This window comes from Taeniopygia guttata, chromosome Z (assembly GCF_048771995.1).
Source record: "Taeniopygia guttata chromosome Z, bTaeGut7.mat, whole genome shotgun sequence".
In the NCBI taxonomy this organism is placed as follows: domain Eukaryota; kingdom Metazoa; phylum Chordata; class Aves; order Passeriformes; family Estrildidae; genus Taeniopygia; species Taeniopygia guttata.
Window position 1 is genome coordinate 59794607 of NC_133063.1, and position 18737 is coordinate 59813343.

Genomic DNA, 18737 nt, shown 5'->3' on the forward strand with positions numbered 1-18737 from the left:
TGGCACTCATACTCTATAGTGTATTATGTCTGTGACATGTTTAGGGTGTTCTCTTAGATACATTCTTTGCACCTCTAAAGGTTCCTTTTGCTGTTAGGTGAAGATTCTGAACAATAGAAGGCGAGGTAATGAATTCTGGAAAAATGTGAGAGGTTGTTGATACAACTGCATATTCATGATTCTACAGAGAGAGTTCTTACAGAACTTGTAAAAAACCACTTCCTTGCTCAACCAGGTTGGTATCCCTGTTCAACCAAGTTTTATAGCTCTTTTTGGATGGCTCGGGAAGAGGAAAAATTTGACTAGCTCAATATGCAAGTCAACTGGACATGAGATGATGGAACAAAATTATTAGGAGCTACAAAATAAAAAAGATTCAGGGACTGACTTTTTCATGCAAAAGAAGCATACCTTTTTTTTTGTTTTAACTTAATTCCTATATGCTGTATGTTGCTTCTATTGGTTTTGTTGAGATTTTTTTGTTGGTTATTTTTGTTGGTTTTTGTAATTGTAATTATTATTTGCCCTGTTGGGAAAAAATCTTTACCTATACCACTATTGTGCTTAACACTGGCTGCTTGGCTGTTCATGACACAAATTTTTATGATGCTAGAATTTTGCAGTTTCTTCTTACGGAAGAATTCCATAGTTATCTGATGTATCAGAGTGTGTGCCTCTGTCTTCAACCCAAAATAACCCTCAAAAGAGTGCTTAAATTTTAAAATAAAAGCATACTTTGAAATTACTTTTTCTCATGACCCATGCAGCTTTTTTCTGTGAAGCAATCTGCCATACAGTGAGCAGTTTGGGCTGCTGTGTACGTTAATGCCACTTTTAACACCTAAGAGATGTCCTGCTTCAACATGTGAGGAAAGTGTACGTACTTAGTGCAATTCCACATGCATTTGGGCTTGAATAGCATTTGAATAGCAACATTTTTATGCAATGTCTGGTATTTTTCTTAAAGAGAGGTACAGCAAGGGAAAGTTAACCATGCCGTTTTAGCAGAGTCTTTACCGTCACCTTTTATGCTCCCTTTCAGTGGACTACGCCTCAGCCTGTCTGTGCCTTAGCCAGCAGCTGTGCACCCTAAGCTCCTCACATGAGAACCCAGGGGTCCCAGACCCTGTCTGTCCAGGGACAGGGTGGAATTACATGGGTTAGTTCATGGGAACAGATATTTACTGACACTGGGTGGCAGCAAGTTTCCAGTCCACAAGTTTCAAAAGGCAAATCGCCTATTTCCTCATGTCTATGTTCCAAGTTTCCTATTGGATTTCCCAAATACCAGAGTACTTCTGCCTACACAGGTGGAAAGCATTTCTCAGCTCTGCTGTTTATCTTTCTTGCATTCTGTTCTTTGCTTTATATCTGTTCCTGACACCTGGCAAATGATCACAGAAATCCAAATTGCCAAACCATTTCCAAGATGGAAAGAAAGCAGAGGAGCTTTCTGACAAGCTTTATCTTTTGAAGCATTGGGGTTTTTCACCCTTCATCCTCATTTTCACATCTTCCTACTAAGAGACAGGTTGGCATTGGCTGACTTTGGGTTCTGGACATAAATTCAGCAGAGATATGCACACTGTTACAGCTTCCTCAAGCTCACTTGCTTCTTCTTAGTGATCTGTCTTATACATATACCATAACACACTGTTCCAGACAAACTACATTTTTAAACTCCTTTCGAGCAATTTTATTAACCAAGGCATAATGCAGAAAATGACAATTTTTTTTTTCACAGAGCAGTTGACATCTGCAGTCTATTACAAATATTTTAAGATATGCATATTACATATGAGTTAAAAGGAAATGTATTCGTCATTATTGTGGACTGTTTGGGAACATAATTCTCTGTCTCTTCTTTGGTTTATTTTCATACTCAGCCTATGATTATTTTTTTATACTCCGTTTAGATTTTACATGTTTTTTTCCAGAGATGATTTGTTTGTGTTGTGTGACTATCAATTGCTACCAAACTGCAACTTTTATCAAAACTTCTATTCTTCAAAAAATTTAAGCAATAACAGAAAAATTAAAAGTTATAAAAGTAAAATATTTTTACAGTCCTGCACAATAGGAATCCCACACATTTCCTTTCTGAAGATGTCAATCAGTTCTCTAAATCAAAGTCAAAAGTTCCTGTTGCTGGAGGACACAGAGAGATGGTCTGTGAGCCACTGAAAAACTTCTACTTCCTTATGTGTTATTGCCAGTTTCTTTGATCCAAGACAAGTATTTCAGGGGGAGAGGGGAAAGAAATGCTGTGCAAAATAAAACACTTTGGGAAAGAGAAAAGGCTCCAGTCAACATTCAAGACTTCATCCATGTCTAACATTACACAATACTTATGGTGAGGAGACTGTAGTGATAATTATTTGTAGATATTTCAGAGCACTACAAATCAAATTATTCAGGAACCACAGAAGGAAAATTAAAAGAAGGAAAAGTTTGAATTTCAAGAGCCAGAATGTGGATATAGGAATTCAGACATTAGACTCTGAAACAATTTGTAAGTAATAGAAGGGGATATGAAAAAATATATTTGTCAAAGCAAAAGTAGGCAAACAATCTGCTACATTTATTTGCACAAAACAGTATTTTTTCCACAAAATCATGACAAATATTAAAAACATATACAAGCCCTACAGGCATTTGGGAGCACTTTCAGATCCATGTGCATAGAGGTAGTTGATTCCTACCAAAAAAGCTTGTTACAAGCTTGTTAGTTGCTCCTGATGTTAAATTCAGAGGGAAACTTGTCTTGGATTTTGGTAGGACCTGGATTAACCTACACAGTTTTCTCCTTTTAAAATCATGACACAATACACCTAATCTGAAATATATTTACAGGCTGTTTTTTATGAATCTGCTATAGATAATTGCTTGGATATATTGTGACCATTTTGCGCAAAGAGGTGCATCTTTAGTTTCATTTGAACAACAAAGGGAGAATCTGAGCCAAAGCAATACTTTCCATGTAACTTCCCTCCTCTCCACCTTCATTACTACAAAGTACTTCAGTGCCGCGTTCTCCCCCTCAAGCCTCGTCTCGCCCCCGGCTAGCTCTCCATGAGGGAGAGAGCGGGCAGGTCTCCAGCACCCTCCGCTGGACCACTGTGGGCTTTGGAGAGCGCTGTGTGGGTTTGAAGAGACACAGCCGAAATCCCCGCGATGCAGACAAAAGAGAGTCCTCCTCTGGGGGCCAAAATCCTCTTTATTGTGTCCCAACGGGGACAACGTGCTGACGAGGATCCAGTCAACAGAACTGGTGCCTGCCAGAGAAGGCCCTTGGGGCTGGTTGTCAGGGGATTTTATACTGCAGGGGGCGGGGAAAACTGGGACCAATGGGGATCTTTGGGGAGTGGCTCGCTCTTGGGGAAAGGGCCAATAGGAGAGGGATATGGGAGGGGTCTCAGGACCTGGTCCAACCACACGATGCCCTGGGTAGAAGGTTCTGGATGGAGGGGCAGGAGCACTGGGTGACGGACAGGGACCCTGGGACGGGACAGGGGAATGACTTTTGGGGAGGATTGACAGGGGAGGAGAGGCGGGAAGCTGGGGAAGGAACCAACTTAAAAAACCGGATGTACATGGAACAAACCAACTGAACATAGAACAAAACACGTACATAATATAACGCAATAGAACTTGACTAAAACGAAAAATAACACAACTCTACACTTCAGGGTTACATATGAATTTTTCATCTATTACCCTCTGTTTGTGTGTGTATGTATGTGTGCATGCACGTCTAAGCAAAACACTATAGTTCTGTGTGGCCTTCCTGCATAGCTTGGGAAAAACTAAACCAAATATTTTAGCTCTTGGCTTCTCAGATACAGCATCAAATCTTCAAGGAATGATTTGGGGAGGTGTATATTTTCCACTGTTGCAATATGTTTGGGTAGGTGAGTCATCACCTGAAGACTGCCACAGCATCCACTTCCTTACATCTCCCAAGGAGCTGACAACTGTTCATGCAGCAGATTTCAGTTGGTTCTCACAGTGTCTCTGCCTAGATGCTCTTCAGCAACAAGAAGATTGCCAACAGCAACAAAATCAATACCTAGATGACAAAGAAGGCTTTAACATAGAGACAGATTGAAACAAGCTGAAATAAGGTCTGTTTTTTGCTTCAAATCGAGGTACAACATGGACTGTGTCAGTTCAAACCCATCTTATTGGACCTGCCAGCAACACACTCTTGTAAAAGTGTGCAGATGTCAAGTGCTGACATCTAGCCATTGGCTTCGTGACTGAGACTGGCAAAATGAGTGCCAAGCAGGGATCATATATGAATTATTTTACCTCATGGCTTTATAATCAGTAAAATCACTCTATTCACCCCAGCGAAAGCAGAAGTAGGACTGCTTTTTCTTTTTTTCTGCTTTGTTTTTTTTTTTTTCTTTGGTTTTTTCCTTTTAAGAAATAACAAAACAAAAAATGTATGCATTTATCAAGTGTAGATATCTCACTGAAAGTGTTGAGTCCTAAGCACTGGTTTAAATTACAATATACAGAGGACAGTGTTCTGCCTTGTTATAATGTAGTCCCATTTATTCTAGGGAAAATGTTGTATTATATGTATGTATTAAAATAATACATTTTTTTTGCCAATGTCAGAAATACCTATGTGATCTTCCACAGTCTGAGAAGAGACAATAATTTTTGCTGTTTATCCTTCATATCCTGTTCTGCATCATGAATTTAAATGGAAAATACTGCAGTTCAGCACAGAAAGCAAATAAAGCTGAAGTGCTGTAGGCAATTTATAAAGTTACCATTATTTTTAGTTATTCTTCAGACTGTAGTAGTAGCTCAAAACTGAGTGGGAAACATGACCTTCTCATGATGTACAAACACCAGAATAATACGACTCTCGCAAGTGTTTTAGTGTTCCTCAATGTGGAGCAGCTGGAGGGAAATATAAACCTTCAGAAAAACAATATGCTTAGATTTCTTTGTCTCCGCTGGAACACAGTATAAATAAAATGTAGTATGTCTTTTTCTGTTCAATGTAATTCCTAGTTTACAGAGACTAGCTCAGTTAACTGCTGCCTGAGATATCCCTGAGTCAGATGTGGTCCTGAGAGTAGGGATGTTCTACAGTAACTATGGCACTTAACTAACCAGGTAGTGCCCTGTCCAGACTGAGGAACTCAAGTCTGCTGCCCTTCCTCTTCTCTCATCCTTTAGTTTCTCTCTTTTTTTTTTTTTTTCTTTTAATTCGACTCTATGTATTCATCCATTGTCTTCTACCCTTTTTACAGACAATGTCTTAGTCTTTTTTTGATCACTTTTCCTGTCAGGCTACTCTTACTTGTCATTAAGAAGTCCTTGCATCCAGTGCCCAGGGAACAGTCCTTTTCTTTTTTCGGGAGTACATATCCCAGTTGTATTCCTCCTCTCTCTTCAATTCTCCTTTAACTCATCAGACTCTCCTGTTTTATGACAGAATTCTCTCAGTCCTGATTCTAAAGGAGGTCTCTTTGCCTGACTTACAATATGTCTCCAAGTGTTAGCAAGACCTTTTGATTTCCTGGTTGCCACAGATAACCGATTTGTACAGTGGTGTTGCCTCAGCAGAGACTTTCTTCTTGCTAGGTACCCAGAAACCACTTCAGACTACTGGGAAGTTGATCAGTTGCTGGGAGCTTCTTGGTAATTGTGCTCTTTATCTCTCTATGCCATGCAAACAAATTATTCCTTGGAGATATATATGACTGTTCAGCACAGTGATGAAAACCAGTTATTTCAGCAAGCATGTTCCTGCTGGTGTTTATGGAGATACCTGAGAAAAGAATGCTGATCTGCCTTAGCTGCCATCACTAGCTGTTCTCTCAAAAATCCCAATGAGTGAGAGCTGTGTAGGAACTTTTCCAGAGAATTGCTCTAAAGCTGTAAAGCATTCTTCTCAGATGTATAAGTGGTGCAGTACAAAGCAGAGTGAAAACCTCAGCTGGTTCGACTTTGCTCGACTTCAATTGTATCCCCACACAGAAGCTGGCAGCTAGGTGGAGAAATGTTGCTTTGAGATTTTATTTTGGTTATGTTTTTTTTTTTCTTTTTAATGATCAGATCTGAGACCCCTCAAAGTTGATGAAAGCCACCAGGCTTCAGTGAACTTTTGGATTATGATCATGAAGTGTGGAATTGATTTTGTCTGACCAAGGAAAGATAACTATTCAATTAGTATTCTGGCTGTTTTCTCTTAATAGCTGTTCCTGCTTTAGAATTATAGTTTGTAAAGACGCATCGCTTGATTTCCAAGATATGTGTCCTCCCCAGACACAAGAAGGAGCTTCCTGCAATAAAAATAAATATACAAAAGAGGAGTTCGAGCTTCAAGACAATTATATACATTTGCTGTAGAAAATACTTATTTTAAAGAAGGAGGTGCTTTATTGGAGCCCAGAGGAAAGCATTAGCTTTCCTTTGTCTGTGTCTTAGCTCCTGCAGACTTGTGTCTCTCCCTGATATTGGTGTAACAGTGGAGAGTACTTCCCTTGCAAAGTGATCTAGTGAATCATAAAGCAAAAAACTTCTGATTCCTTCTGTACATAAAGCCACACTCAAAACATGAATCTTACTTCTCTTTAGATGGGTTCATATTACTGGACTGAAATATGTAACACATATTAAAACCTATGTAAATCTTTGAGCAAATGCTTATAAAACAAAAGAAAACCAGTGCTTGTGTTTTGCTGGTAGCACTCTCACACTTCATCACAATCTGTAATTTGTAGGAAAGACTTCCTAGTATAAAACAGAGATTGTGTAACTTCCAGGAGATCAGCTTAAACTGTCTTTATTAACTATGTTTAAAATTCACAGACAAGCTAAACCAAATAAAATTATTCAAGAGCCTTCGGAGAAGCTCCTGGAGGGAAAAAAAAAAAAAAAAAAAAAGAGACTTAGGAATGCACTCTAACCTGTGTTTTTTATGAATGTTTTCATTCATGTATTAGTTATTATAGTAAAGAATTTAATACAAATTATTATAACATCTTTGCTGAAACTGAGTAACTAAAATTATGTAGGAGAAATATAGTGTATTTTTTTCAATTTTTCAGTGTCTACGACACTTATTAAGGAACAGTAAGCTACTCACTTCAGCTACCTTTGTTACCAGACATGAGACTTCAACTTTCAGTGGTGGTTGTGATGTTCAATGTCTAATTCTGAAGTGCTTTATTCCACACAGGGTGCTGGAGCTGGCTGACTGCACTCTGCCTGTTCACTGCAGGGGAAACCTTTCTGTCTAATGTGAGTCTGAATTTTGCTACACAGCAAGATGATTAAAGATGGTATCTTAAACCTTTCCCCTCTGTTCCCTCTCCTCCCCCAACTAGCTCCAGTCAGGTTTTCTTTAGCTCTCTGATATTTTAGACTTACAACTGTGGATTCTTGTGAAACAAATAGAATCCATAAAAAAAAGGTGGGGGGTGGTTTCTGTCCTTTTATGGCTGCCATTATCTCTGATCCAACAATGCAGTCACACCAGTTTTATTTGCTTTGTGATCAGTACTGTAATAGCTTGAGTTACTAGAAATTGCTGGGTTTCAGTGGGTTGTTTTTTCTCTCATCTGAAGCACAGCACAGCTTTACTGCGCAATTACCATGAAGTGAACAGAAGAGGCTCTTTTGGGAATTATTTATAAAACACGAAGAACCAGGGGCATTTCTTACATTGGAAAGAAGTGGTCCATCCCCACCAGGAGTTTATAATCCTCACTGGTGTCTTTCTTTATCATTATGTTTTAAGAGTAAGGCGTAGCAATATGTGATGCAGCTGGAGTTTCACTCTGCACAGAATGGAGCAATGGAGCTGGTGAAGGGTCTGGGGCACAAGTCTGATGAGGAGCAGGCAAGGGAACTGTGGTTGTTTAGCCTGGAAAAAAAGAAGTTTTAGGGATGACTTTATGACTTTTTACCACTACCTAAAGAGGGTGTAGCCAAGTGGGGATTGGCCTCTTCTTCCAAGCAGCAAGTGACAGGACATGAAGAAATAGCCTCAAGTAGGACCAGGAGAGGTACAGGCTGAATATCAGGAGGAATTTCTTCATAAATGAGATTGTTAAGCATTGGAATTGGCTGCTCAGGTAGGTGGTGGAGTCACCATCCCTGGAGATGTACAAGAAATGAGTGGACATTGCACTTAGTGCCATGGTCTAGCTGACAAGGTGCTGATCAAAGGTATGATGACCTCAGAGGCCTTTTCTGTGGGAATCCAAGGCTTCCCTCTGGCTGCCCTGGCAGGTCTGGGACCCTGGCAGGGGTCAGGAACCCCCCTGTACAGAGCCCCGAGAGACACTGTCTGTGATCTCTGTCCATGGAGAGGAGTTTTCAATCTTACAGGATGAATTACAAGCTTTGAGTGTTTGATAAGAGTAATAATTAAGTGTGGCACGGGTGCAAAAGTAAACTTTTAGGTTTCTAGATTAGGGGTTCAGAAGGGACAAGATGGAGGAAATTGGGTGTGTCTTGTCCTTTTCCTCCTTCTTCATGCCCTCCATGTTTCACTGTAGTGTTGGCATTTTTCTATTGGTTTAGGCTGGGGACACGCTGTTCAACGTAGATGATAGATATTGGCACATTATTGTAAATATAGCACATGTAATTTCTTGTATATAATGTTTGTAACATCCCACTGGGGGCAGAGCCCCACACGCTGCCCTGCAGGACAGACCTGCGGCAGGGCAGCAGAACATGTTAGAGATAAGCAAGAATAAACAACCTTGAAAACAGCACAGACGAATTATGGCTTCTTCTTTGGCAACGGGGCAGAAAGACAGAGACTTTCTACAATCTCGGAATCACCAATACCCACAGATTCTGACACTTTTCCAACTTAAAAGATTCTGCAATTCTATGGTTTTTATGCAGTAGAATAATTACTTGCCTAGTACAGATTTGCTACAATGTCTATCAAGTTACAGTATTCAACAATTTATCCTAACATGATAACAAATTTCTGTTGTTGGTTAGTTTGTGTGCCTGGTTCTAAGGTAAAGCTTGGTTGTGGCAGTGCCTGACAATGTTCCCATACATTCATGAATGGATTTAGAAATCTGAGTGGGTGGTTCACTGGCTGTCCCAAGTTCTTGAAAATAGACACTTGGTGACTCAAGCTGTGATCATGAAAAGGGCAGAGTAAGAGAAAGTTTAAAAAAATTTTACAAGGTAATACCGTTTTGTTGTTGTTGCTATTGTTTTTGTTGTCTTTGTTTTCCCACTGTGCAAGTCAACATTCCTGTCCTGTTCATTTAAGCCTGTAAATTTGCATTTTCTTCTATGATGTAGCTTGATGTTTCTGTTGTGTTATATGTTTGGTGCACATACACACACAGACACCTAATCTAAAAGGATTAGAGCCATTGTAAGGAACAAATACATGTATGGAAGCTCAAATATAGATACTGCTATCCTGAAGTCACATAGATGAATTAACAGAGCTAGAAATAATATTCAAGACCTATTGCCTTTAAGTCTCTTTATTTGTACCTTGTAAATAAATCATGCATAGTTCCAAAGGAAACACAAATTTTCCTTCTCTTGCATTGATTTTGAAGTCCCTGTGCATAACCAATGTAGCATGAGCAGAACTATATGTAAATGACTGTCAGATTTCACCGTAGTAAATTTTATGAAATGCAGGTGCAACACCTTGACTGCTGTTTCCCAAGGCACTGCAGAGACTAGACTGAGAGGGTGCAGCCTGTTGAAAAAAGTATGAAGAAAAAGTCAGGAGTTGGAGATGTGGTATAAACCACAGCAGATACACTGAGGTGTGACGAACACAACTGTGGTAGTGTCTCTTTCTGTTGTAAATTTAATGTGTTTCTTATTGCAAATTTTAAAGTGGTTTATTCCATGTAGCCCGTTCAGCTTCCCCTATGGTCTTGCCCTGAAGTTGTTTACTCCTATTTTCTGGCCAATCCCTATGTCAATCCCCATGCCAATCTCCCTTGTACCTCCCTTGTTTCCAGACCCTTCCCTGCCAATCCTGGAAGTACTGCCCCCTCCCTGGTCCATCAAATATAGCTGCATCTTTTTCCCCAGAACCTTCTATGGTCGATCTCCCTCCATTCAAAGGTCCATTGATACACTAGTCTGATCTCCTCCCATGTGATTCCCCATTGGTTGTCTAGAGGAAATCCCTGCCTTGTGCTTCTCCCCTGTTATCCTGTTATTGGTTGAGCTTTGTCTCCTCCCCTAGTACCATACCCTATACTTAAAGTCGTTGTAAGGCTGTGTGCTTGTTGCTTGTTCCTGCACCCTCTTGGAGATTAAAGCCTCTTGAGAACCCATACAAGTGACCTCTCTTGTGTCCTTTATTCTGGATCCTTTGACTTGGAGGGACATCTATCAGCCGCACAGAGCAGCCTGCTGCTGCTGAGAGCTAAGCAGCCCTGCTCACACCACCACCCAGAACGGCCCAAGGGGCAGATGGGGAGATGCCTCTCTTGGCATGGGCTAGGGGATTGGGCTAGCCAGCTCCACACAGCTGCCCATGTCACACAGATGCTAGGCAAGAGCTTCAAGTAGCTTCATGGGGTTTATATAGAGGGGGCTGACTAGATTTGAATCAAGACACTCCAAGACAGTCTGGATTTTCCTTTCTATATCAAATGGCATCATGATAGATGAGTAATGTGATGATTGACTCTCATAATTATCATGTATATAGGCTAAGAAAAGTTTTATACATTTATAGTTACGTTTCACCCCCTCACATTGTTATCAAGAGACAGCCAGGGCTGAGACATCTGGGAGGGTCAGCTTGTCATTTTGGCAACATCTGACTTCCAATCAGGATTTGAGGAAGTAAACTCTACCACTGGACAGCAAAGAAGGGGTTGACGGGCAGAACCTTGGGAGGGGTTAAAGGGTTAAAAGGTGAAATCTCCATTGTGTGGGCGAGCACATGGTGGGGAAAATCCATTGCTCCCAGCCTAATGTTTTCTCTATTCAGTCTTCTGTTGTATTTTTAGTATGGTTTAATAAAAATTCCTAAAATTATGAAAAATGAGTAGCCATTTCTCACACTCAGAAAGCAGACACAGAAAAATGTTACAGGTCTGCCTAGGAAATCCCTATTTTCTCTAAAGTTTGGGAGATTATTTTTGCCTGACAAGGTCTTTTTGTTACAAGAGAAGATTGTGCAAATTTCCTTCTTTCTGTGATGAGAGTGTAATATTGGCAGCATGAATAGCACACAGATCACGCTCAGCAGTAAGACTGAAGGCTTGGAGTACTGCTGAGCAGCCATTGTGGGGGGAGGGGAGGAAAAGTGAGAACCTATTTGTGATCCCCCTTTGTTCCAGAGTATATTGGAATAGGCAAAGTTCTGTTGGCAGCAACAGCTTGGGAAATGGTACTCAAATCTGTAATTGCTTTTACATGCAGCTGATACCAGGGTCTTAAAAACCAAATTCACACCATTAAGGAAGAGAAACAATCAAGGCAATTAGTTCCGGCTTACTGTTCCTCAGGCAGCAAAAGAAACGGTCTATATTGAACTATGCTCCAGTGCGTTGTCACAGTCTTAGTTGAAGTATGTAATTCCAAACACACTATTTTTAGACCCTTCAAGTCTATAAAGACCTATGGATGTTGTCCCAGAGCCAAGTCTTACTGCACTTCTAAAAGTGGTATCCACAAAGAGCTATTCAGGGTAGCACAGTAGGTGCAGATCTGATGCAGCTCTAGTCTATTTTGGGCCAGCTGTGCTTTTCTGTGCTGCAGAGCTCCTAGCTCATGAAAGGTGCTTGTTTACTGCTGGACCTAAGGCAGTCCATGGCTGTGCAGAGGACTGTGAATTTACTTCAGGAATTATGCCATGAACAGGCAAAAGGTTACAGATCCTGTACACATAATTATGTTTCAAAAGTTGCACAGATTCCTCTTTCAAGATACAGCAGCAGGACTGCATCACTGTGCCATAGGTGATAAATTTATGACTGCTGCTCCATATAGTCTCTTGCTGTTTCCTATATAAACTCAATAATGGGATTAGCACTGAGAGCATTACACTTTGCACTACTGCTATTGTCTGTATAATTAGTCCCCATTAAATAATTTAATCTTCTAGAGACATGATGGAACATAATACTAAACAGTACCTCTTCTCAAGGAAAACTGCAGCCACCAGTTAAGAGGACAGGTGCAGATACATGCTCATTTCTGTCATCTCAAGGAAGGTGGTAGAAGCAGGAGGGATTATCTATACAAAAAGTTACATCTTTCCAGCTGTCACAAAACAACAAAGCAATCCAGACAGAACATTATTTAATGTAGAAGCTTTAATGAGATCTTGTCATGCTGGACGCATACTTGCCCAACAGCTCTGCTGGCTGCCTCTAGAGTATCAAGGGAAGAGGTACGAAAAAGAGATCCAAAAAAGCATAAAGGCCAAAAATAACTTTGAGACAGTAATTTTGCAACAATTTATCCATATATATAGAATCACAACAGTTGTTTTCACATGTTTTAAAACCAAAGGCTCCAAAATCATATCCCGTGGTTCTGATACAAAGTTTTTTAGAGGCCTGAGACACCTGGAAAACAATGTAGCATTAACATCCTTTGTACAGAGATGGCAATGATACTGCGAGCTCTCCAACAGCTGTCGTCCTCTTTCCTCTCAATACCTCAATTCTTGAATCAGAGAGTTCTACAAACAAATTAGCAGTAATTTTGTGGTGGTGATGGCATAGACCAGAGTGCTGGCTTTTGGGATGAATTGGGGTTTACTTGTTTGTTTTGGTTGTTTGTTGGTTTGGTTTTTTTGCTTTGGTTTTCTTTTGTGTTTGTTTGTTCACATCTGATGGTGATAACTCCTGCAGATGTAAGCTATGGCACTTCACCCAGAAACAAACGGCAAAGGAATCTCCCAGAAGGCCTGATGCAGTCTCCCTGACACATACACTCAGCTTTGGAAAGACTTGTTTCCTAGATGTTGTGTTGTTTTGATGTCTAGGGAGATTGTGACCACAGATATATCATGCAGTCCTTGTCACTGTGTCATTCAGGGTCAGCAGAAATGTAATGAACTACTGGTTTTGATTAGGAGGTCAGTGTTTATTTTTCTATGAGAAAGGGTAAATTTTTATATTTGTCTAGAACAGTCTAGAGCTTAGAGTCTTAATGCTGCTTTGTTGAACAGATGGTATTAGCATAGAGTCGTGTTTAAAGATCCTGAAAAGGTTTTTTTTCACTGTACATTATTCACTTCTACAATCTTTATGCAGAAGTTGTTAAGCAGTTTAGTAAGCACTGGAGTCTTCTTGACTTAGACTGAGGACAAAATTTGACAATTCAACAACCAGTTGTCTGAAGACTACTGTCAGTTATTGTGCTGAATTTTGCAATCATCTTTAGTCTCACTTTCCTTTTGACAAAGTGGTCCTTTGTCAAAAGGAGCACTAAGGATGTTCTGCTAACAATAGCAAAGTAACCATGAAGGATATAACTAAATGGTGGGTTTTGATGTAGAAAATTTTGAGCAGTTGCTCAAAATTTCATTAGTATTTTTATAGATCAGCTTGTTGAGCTCACATGTTTAAAAATGTACATGAGTGTTTTCTCTTTCAAGAAATCCAGTATAATTGAGAAAATCTGACAGACATGTACACTACGTGTTTGCTACCATCTGGTGGCTATCTCCACGCACTGTATAATTATTTCAGTCTCTTCAGGTAACAGTGGTGCAAAATTTATTTTTAATGTGCCTGTTGTACAGAAATACTTGCAGGTAGGGAGTTAATGTTGGCAGCAGTCTCAGCCCAAGAGCAAACAATTCACTAGCAGCCCTAGTGGAAATATTTTTCTTTGTCATAAATCACTGGTAAGGCTGTCACTCTGTAGTACCTCCCTGTTGTGACCCATAAGGTGACAAATCTGTTTCACACAAAGACACTTGTGCCTCTCAGGCACCTGTCCCAGAAAACACAGCACTACCTTCACATAAACAAATACCACTGCATGAAAATTATGCTTTGAGCCTGTGTAAATTAAACAGAATATACTTCTCCCTTCATCGTACTACTACTGAATTTATAGGTAGACTGCCTTGCTGGATACTTCTCAGTTTCCCACATGCATTTCCAAAGTACTTCTAGCAATTCCCACATAACCTTTATAATTGTTTTCCTTTCTGCCCTGTACCTACATATGTAGCACATGTGTTGTGTTCAAGGCAGTGCAGAATTAATGTAAAGAGGTGTAAATCAGCCTGTGCTTTATAGACACACCTGTAGTGGTGCATTCCCCCTTTCCCCCCTTCCAGGCTGCACTGTGATCTAAGAAATGCTCATTACACCTCAGCCTAGGAAACAGCACTGGCCTCAGCTCTTCCTGAGCTTATCAGAATCATGGTCTGCTCCCAGGAACTGCTGTCTAAGGAGCTCCTTTTGTTCTTATGAATAACCTTGGAAAGTATTTTTCTTGCCTCAATGGCACAACATCCCTGCTCTCACACATTCAAAGAAAGAGCTGATCCAAACTGTGGCCAAGGTGAAACATTATGACTGAAGCCCACTGTCTTGAGATCCTATAAATAGCAGTCCAAATGAGACCCTTTGAGCTTTCCTAGACCTCAGTGGGCTGTGAGCAGCACTCTCCCTCTGAGAGGGACACTCCTCTGAGACAGTAAACTCTCAAGTTTGCTATACTTGGAGGATCACCAAACAGCAAGATGCCCCCACTCCTCGACACCTGATCCTTCACCTGTCAGGAAATGCAAAAGCATCCAAAGTGAGTTTTTCACTGACCTCTAAGGGGAATTTTTCACAGGTACCTTGCCTGCATTGACTCTTTGTGTCTGTGTTGCACGCATGTGCTATAGCACATCTGAGAGAAATGCTGCTTTCTTAGATGTTTAAGATGTAAGTTACGCCTGTAAGTAAGCTTGTGACTTAACCTCACTTAAATGCTGCTAAGTGTTGTTCTTTCTCTAAGTTGCTATGTGTAACTTTGAAGTTATAAATTAGGTTAAATGCTGCTAAGACTTATTCCTCTGTTAAATTGTAACTTTGTTAAATTATTAAGTTTAAGGTGTAAGTTAAGTTAAATTACTGTTAAGTGTGAGTACTGTTAAGGTTTTTGGCTGTGTTCCTTTTTAACCTTGCCCTCACTGTCCTTTGTCACATAGATCTAAACACACTCATACACCCACCCGCACGTCCCTGCCCACATACACACCCTTAGACAGTTCTGTGACTCCGCGCCCTGTTCTCCAGAGAAGGGGTGATCTTCCAGCTCGACCCCCTTGCTCAGGCAGGCATCGCAAATGGCTGCTCCCCACCTCAGGCCACAAGCAGACAGAAGGGTAGTGGTTCGGCCACAAGCTGGGACCCCTTTTCGCCAGGAGGGGCCGATAAGAACAGGCTCTACGCCGACTGGATTGAGGTAAAGAAAGGAGGGAAGAACTCCTGCTTGCCCTTCCGAGTGGCTTTTATTCCTCCCCCGAGAGGGAGTGAGCAGATGTAACAAAGGAGCACTCACGAAGGAAAGAGTGCAAACCAGGGGAGTGCAGCAACTTATAAAGGGGGGGCTGTCTCCGGGCAGGGGGGAGACAGCCTAACAACCAACCAGCTAGCTTAAGGGAGGAACTGAGGTGGCACTATATTAACATACAACTAGTAAGGTACATGGGGGCAGGAGAGCATACATCTATAACCCAATGGAAGGCTAGGGATTACATAAATGATAGGGAAGATTCTGGATAAAAGGCAGGGGTTACAATGATTGATGGATAGCAGGAGCAGGACTACATAGACTGACATGGAAGAGACTGGAAAAGGGGGCAGGTACAAGGATTGATGGAAGTGTTATAAGTAAAAATAAAAATTAAAATTTGTTTTTATTTAACAATCAAATTCTATCTAAGGCAGCCACAAAGAAAAGGACAGTGACGAGCCCGGGATCAGCGCTGGGTGAGACATAGATATGACCTCTACAGCAGAGGGTCCCCTATGTTTCACACCAACCTTCTTGCTCAAGCAGTTTTTATACAGTTGATTTTGCTTGAGGCAGAGATTTTGGCAATTGGGCTTTTCTTTCCATTCCAAGTCCCACATATTCATAGAGTCTCTTTTCTCTGCGCTGAATTGAACAAACCAGTGTCTGGGAAGCGATGTACATCCTTGGGAAATGACCCATCTCCTGATGAGCTACATGTATTGGCTTGTAAATAAAGTTTTATCAGCGGTAGTTTCAACATAGGGGGTGAGACAACCCCCTAGCTCAGGCTCGTATGCTTTATGACAGTATTTCTTAGTAATACAAAACATTACATATATATCACCCTATAGGTGCAAATTACCCATATTACACATAACAGAAGGGTCCAGGGGAAGGGCTTAACATAAGTCTAGACCACTTTAACAGAAGGTAGGGGTACATAGGAATAAACCATTATAAACCTTTGGAATAAAGCACATTAACAACTTAAACAATTACAGCTGAAAAACACACTACTACAGTTCTCCATTCATTTCTGTTTTGATTTTGGATTTTGTATGGTTTTGTTGTTGCTTGTTTTTCCTTGCTGTGCCTTAACTGTCCTGTAAGTAGTAGAGTGAATCTTGCTAATGAACTTTGTCGTAATGTCACTTAATATTAAATCTGGCTTTTGATTTATACCCTTGCCAATGATTTTTAAAGTGATCTCAAACATTTTTCAGTAACAACACCAGAGCCCTGTACCAAGGTGCACCACTGGAGTTGGAATACTGCGGTGCTCATGTAATTTCACATAGTCTATCATTACATTACTATATCCTCTTATATAATGTGAACTTTGGCCCTAAGTAGTGAAAAAAATGATCCTTATATGTTTTATCTTCCTATAAGCTAAGTGAGGCAAGTTAGCGAAAACTGCATTCAGTTACCATGTCAGTTAACACTGCCCTTTGCTGCAGAATTGCAGTTTCGTATCACTGACAGTTTTTAAAGAAAATACCACTGTCTTCTGGGTAGACATTCAAGACCCAGAGAGAATTTTTTCAATCTTTTAAATGCTGTTTTATGTATTGGACTAGCCATGTGCTATCCCTAATAAGTTAAGCCTCTCAGTGCCCTCATTAGGTAAAAACAGCATTATTGTTCTGACTCACTGAAGAACAGAGAAGACTGATTTGCTCTGTAATTGCACAGCAGAGCTCAGGCTATATCCTTCACCTTGTGAATTCCAGTCAAATAGTCTTAAGTTTTACAAATATCAACCCATGTTCTAAGGAAACCAGGTGCAGCCTGTAACCTGTGCGTAGGACTATACACATATACAGAATGTTGTAGCAAATGCTTGCAAATCTGGCATCCTTCATTGCATACAGAACTGATATATACAGAAAGCTGTCCATCAATATAAAAACCAGAGAAAATAATGTGTTCCATTCCTCTTACTGGCTTACACATATGGAAGCCAAAAGAGGTTGAAGATAAGGGTCTTACTCTTTTATTTATCATTTTTGAAGAGAAAAGGATGACTTAATTTTGACTCCTTAGGCATCCAAGGTGAAGCAACAAGAGTGAATACAGCCATTGCATGCAGGTAATACTTCTCCCAAGAAAATGGCATCAACCAATACAGAAGATTAAAATCAGTCAATAAACCACCTAAAGCAACACTTAGAGGCATCTCATGAATAAAAGACCTATTTTCCAGAAGAGGATAATAAGTTAGCTGCCAAAATACCAAAGACACAGAGAAGAAAAAGAAGAAAAAGAAGAAAAAGAAGAAAAAGAAGAAAAAGAAGAAAAAGAAGAAAAAGAAGAAAAAGAAGAAAAAGAAGAAAAAGAAGTCAATCAGTGAAGCTGACAGGTCATCTGGTAAAGATCCAGCTCTCCAAGTCAACATGTTCTTTTCTAAGGAGGTGTTTTACTGCTCTTACAGTAGATGTTTATTTTGTCCTATTAAGACCAGCCTGCCTAACTGTAATTCCTACAGCTGGTCTGAATTTTCCATGAAGCTCTTTGTTTGCATATCAGAGCACATTGGACATTTTCTCTGAATGAGGCAGTGGAATTAAGAGAACTGACACTTTGAGGCAACTTCTGCAGACCTGAAGGAGCCAGAAAAATGGTTGTGCCATTTGCACAAGTTAAGCCCAGGGGCACCATTCAGTATTGCTCAGAGAAAGTACACAGAATGTGTGACAGGAAAAGAAAACCCCTTATCATTGTCTGTGCTTCAGTAAGGCACAACTGCAATAAGATTCCATTTGACAGCTTTTTATTCAGTGTTTCAGCCTGCACTCATTTTACTTCAAGATTTTTTGAATATATATTTTCAAGGCCAAATGACATCACTAAGGTGTACAACCTGAAAAATATAGGCCATGATTTGACTTCCAGTAGGTGGGTGGCCTATAAAGTTTTTTGATGATAGGTCAGACCCTGAATGTGCACAGAAGTCATCACACACTTACTAAAAATATGTATGCATGCATGCTGTGCAGAAGAAAAATCCCACATACGACTTTTTGTCTGCTATTGAGAAAGCTGTTGCAGACATGATCTTTCAGATCTTGTAATATGCTCAGTACCTCTGAAGATTGTAACATGGATTTCAAAGTCCACCTTTGAAAGTAGAAGACAGGAGGCAGAGGGCATAATCTATCTTTCAGCTGTTGTCTTCAGCATCTCAGCCCACTTTTGTTTCGGCATTTAGCTCTGACTTAGTGAAATTTGAAAAAAAACCAAAACAACAAAAAAACTCCACTGTCATT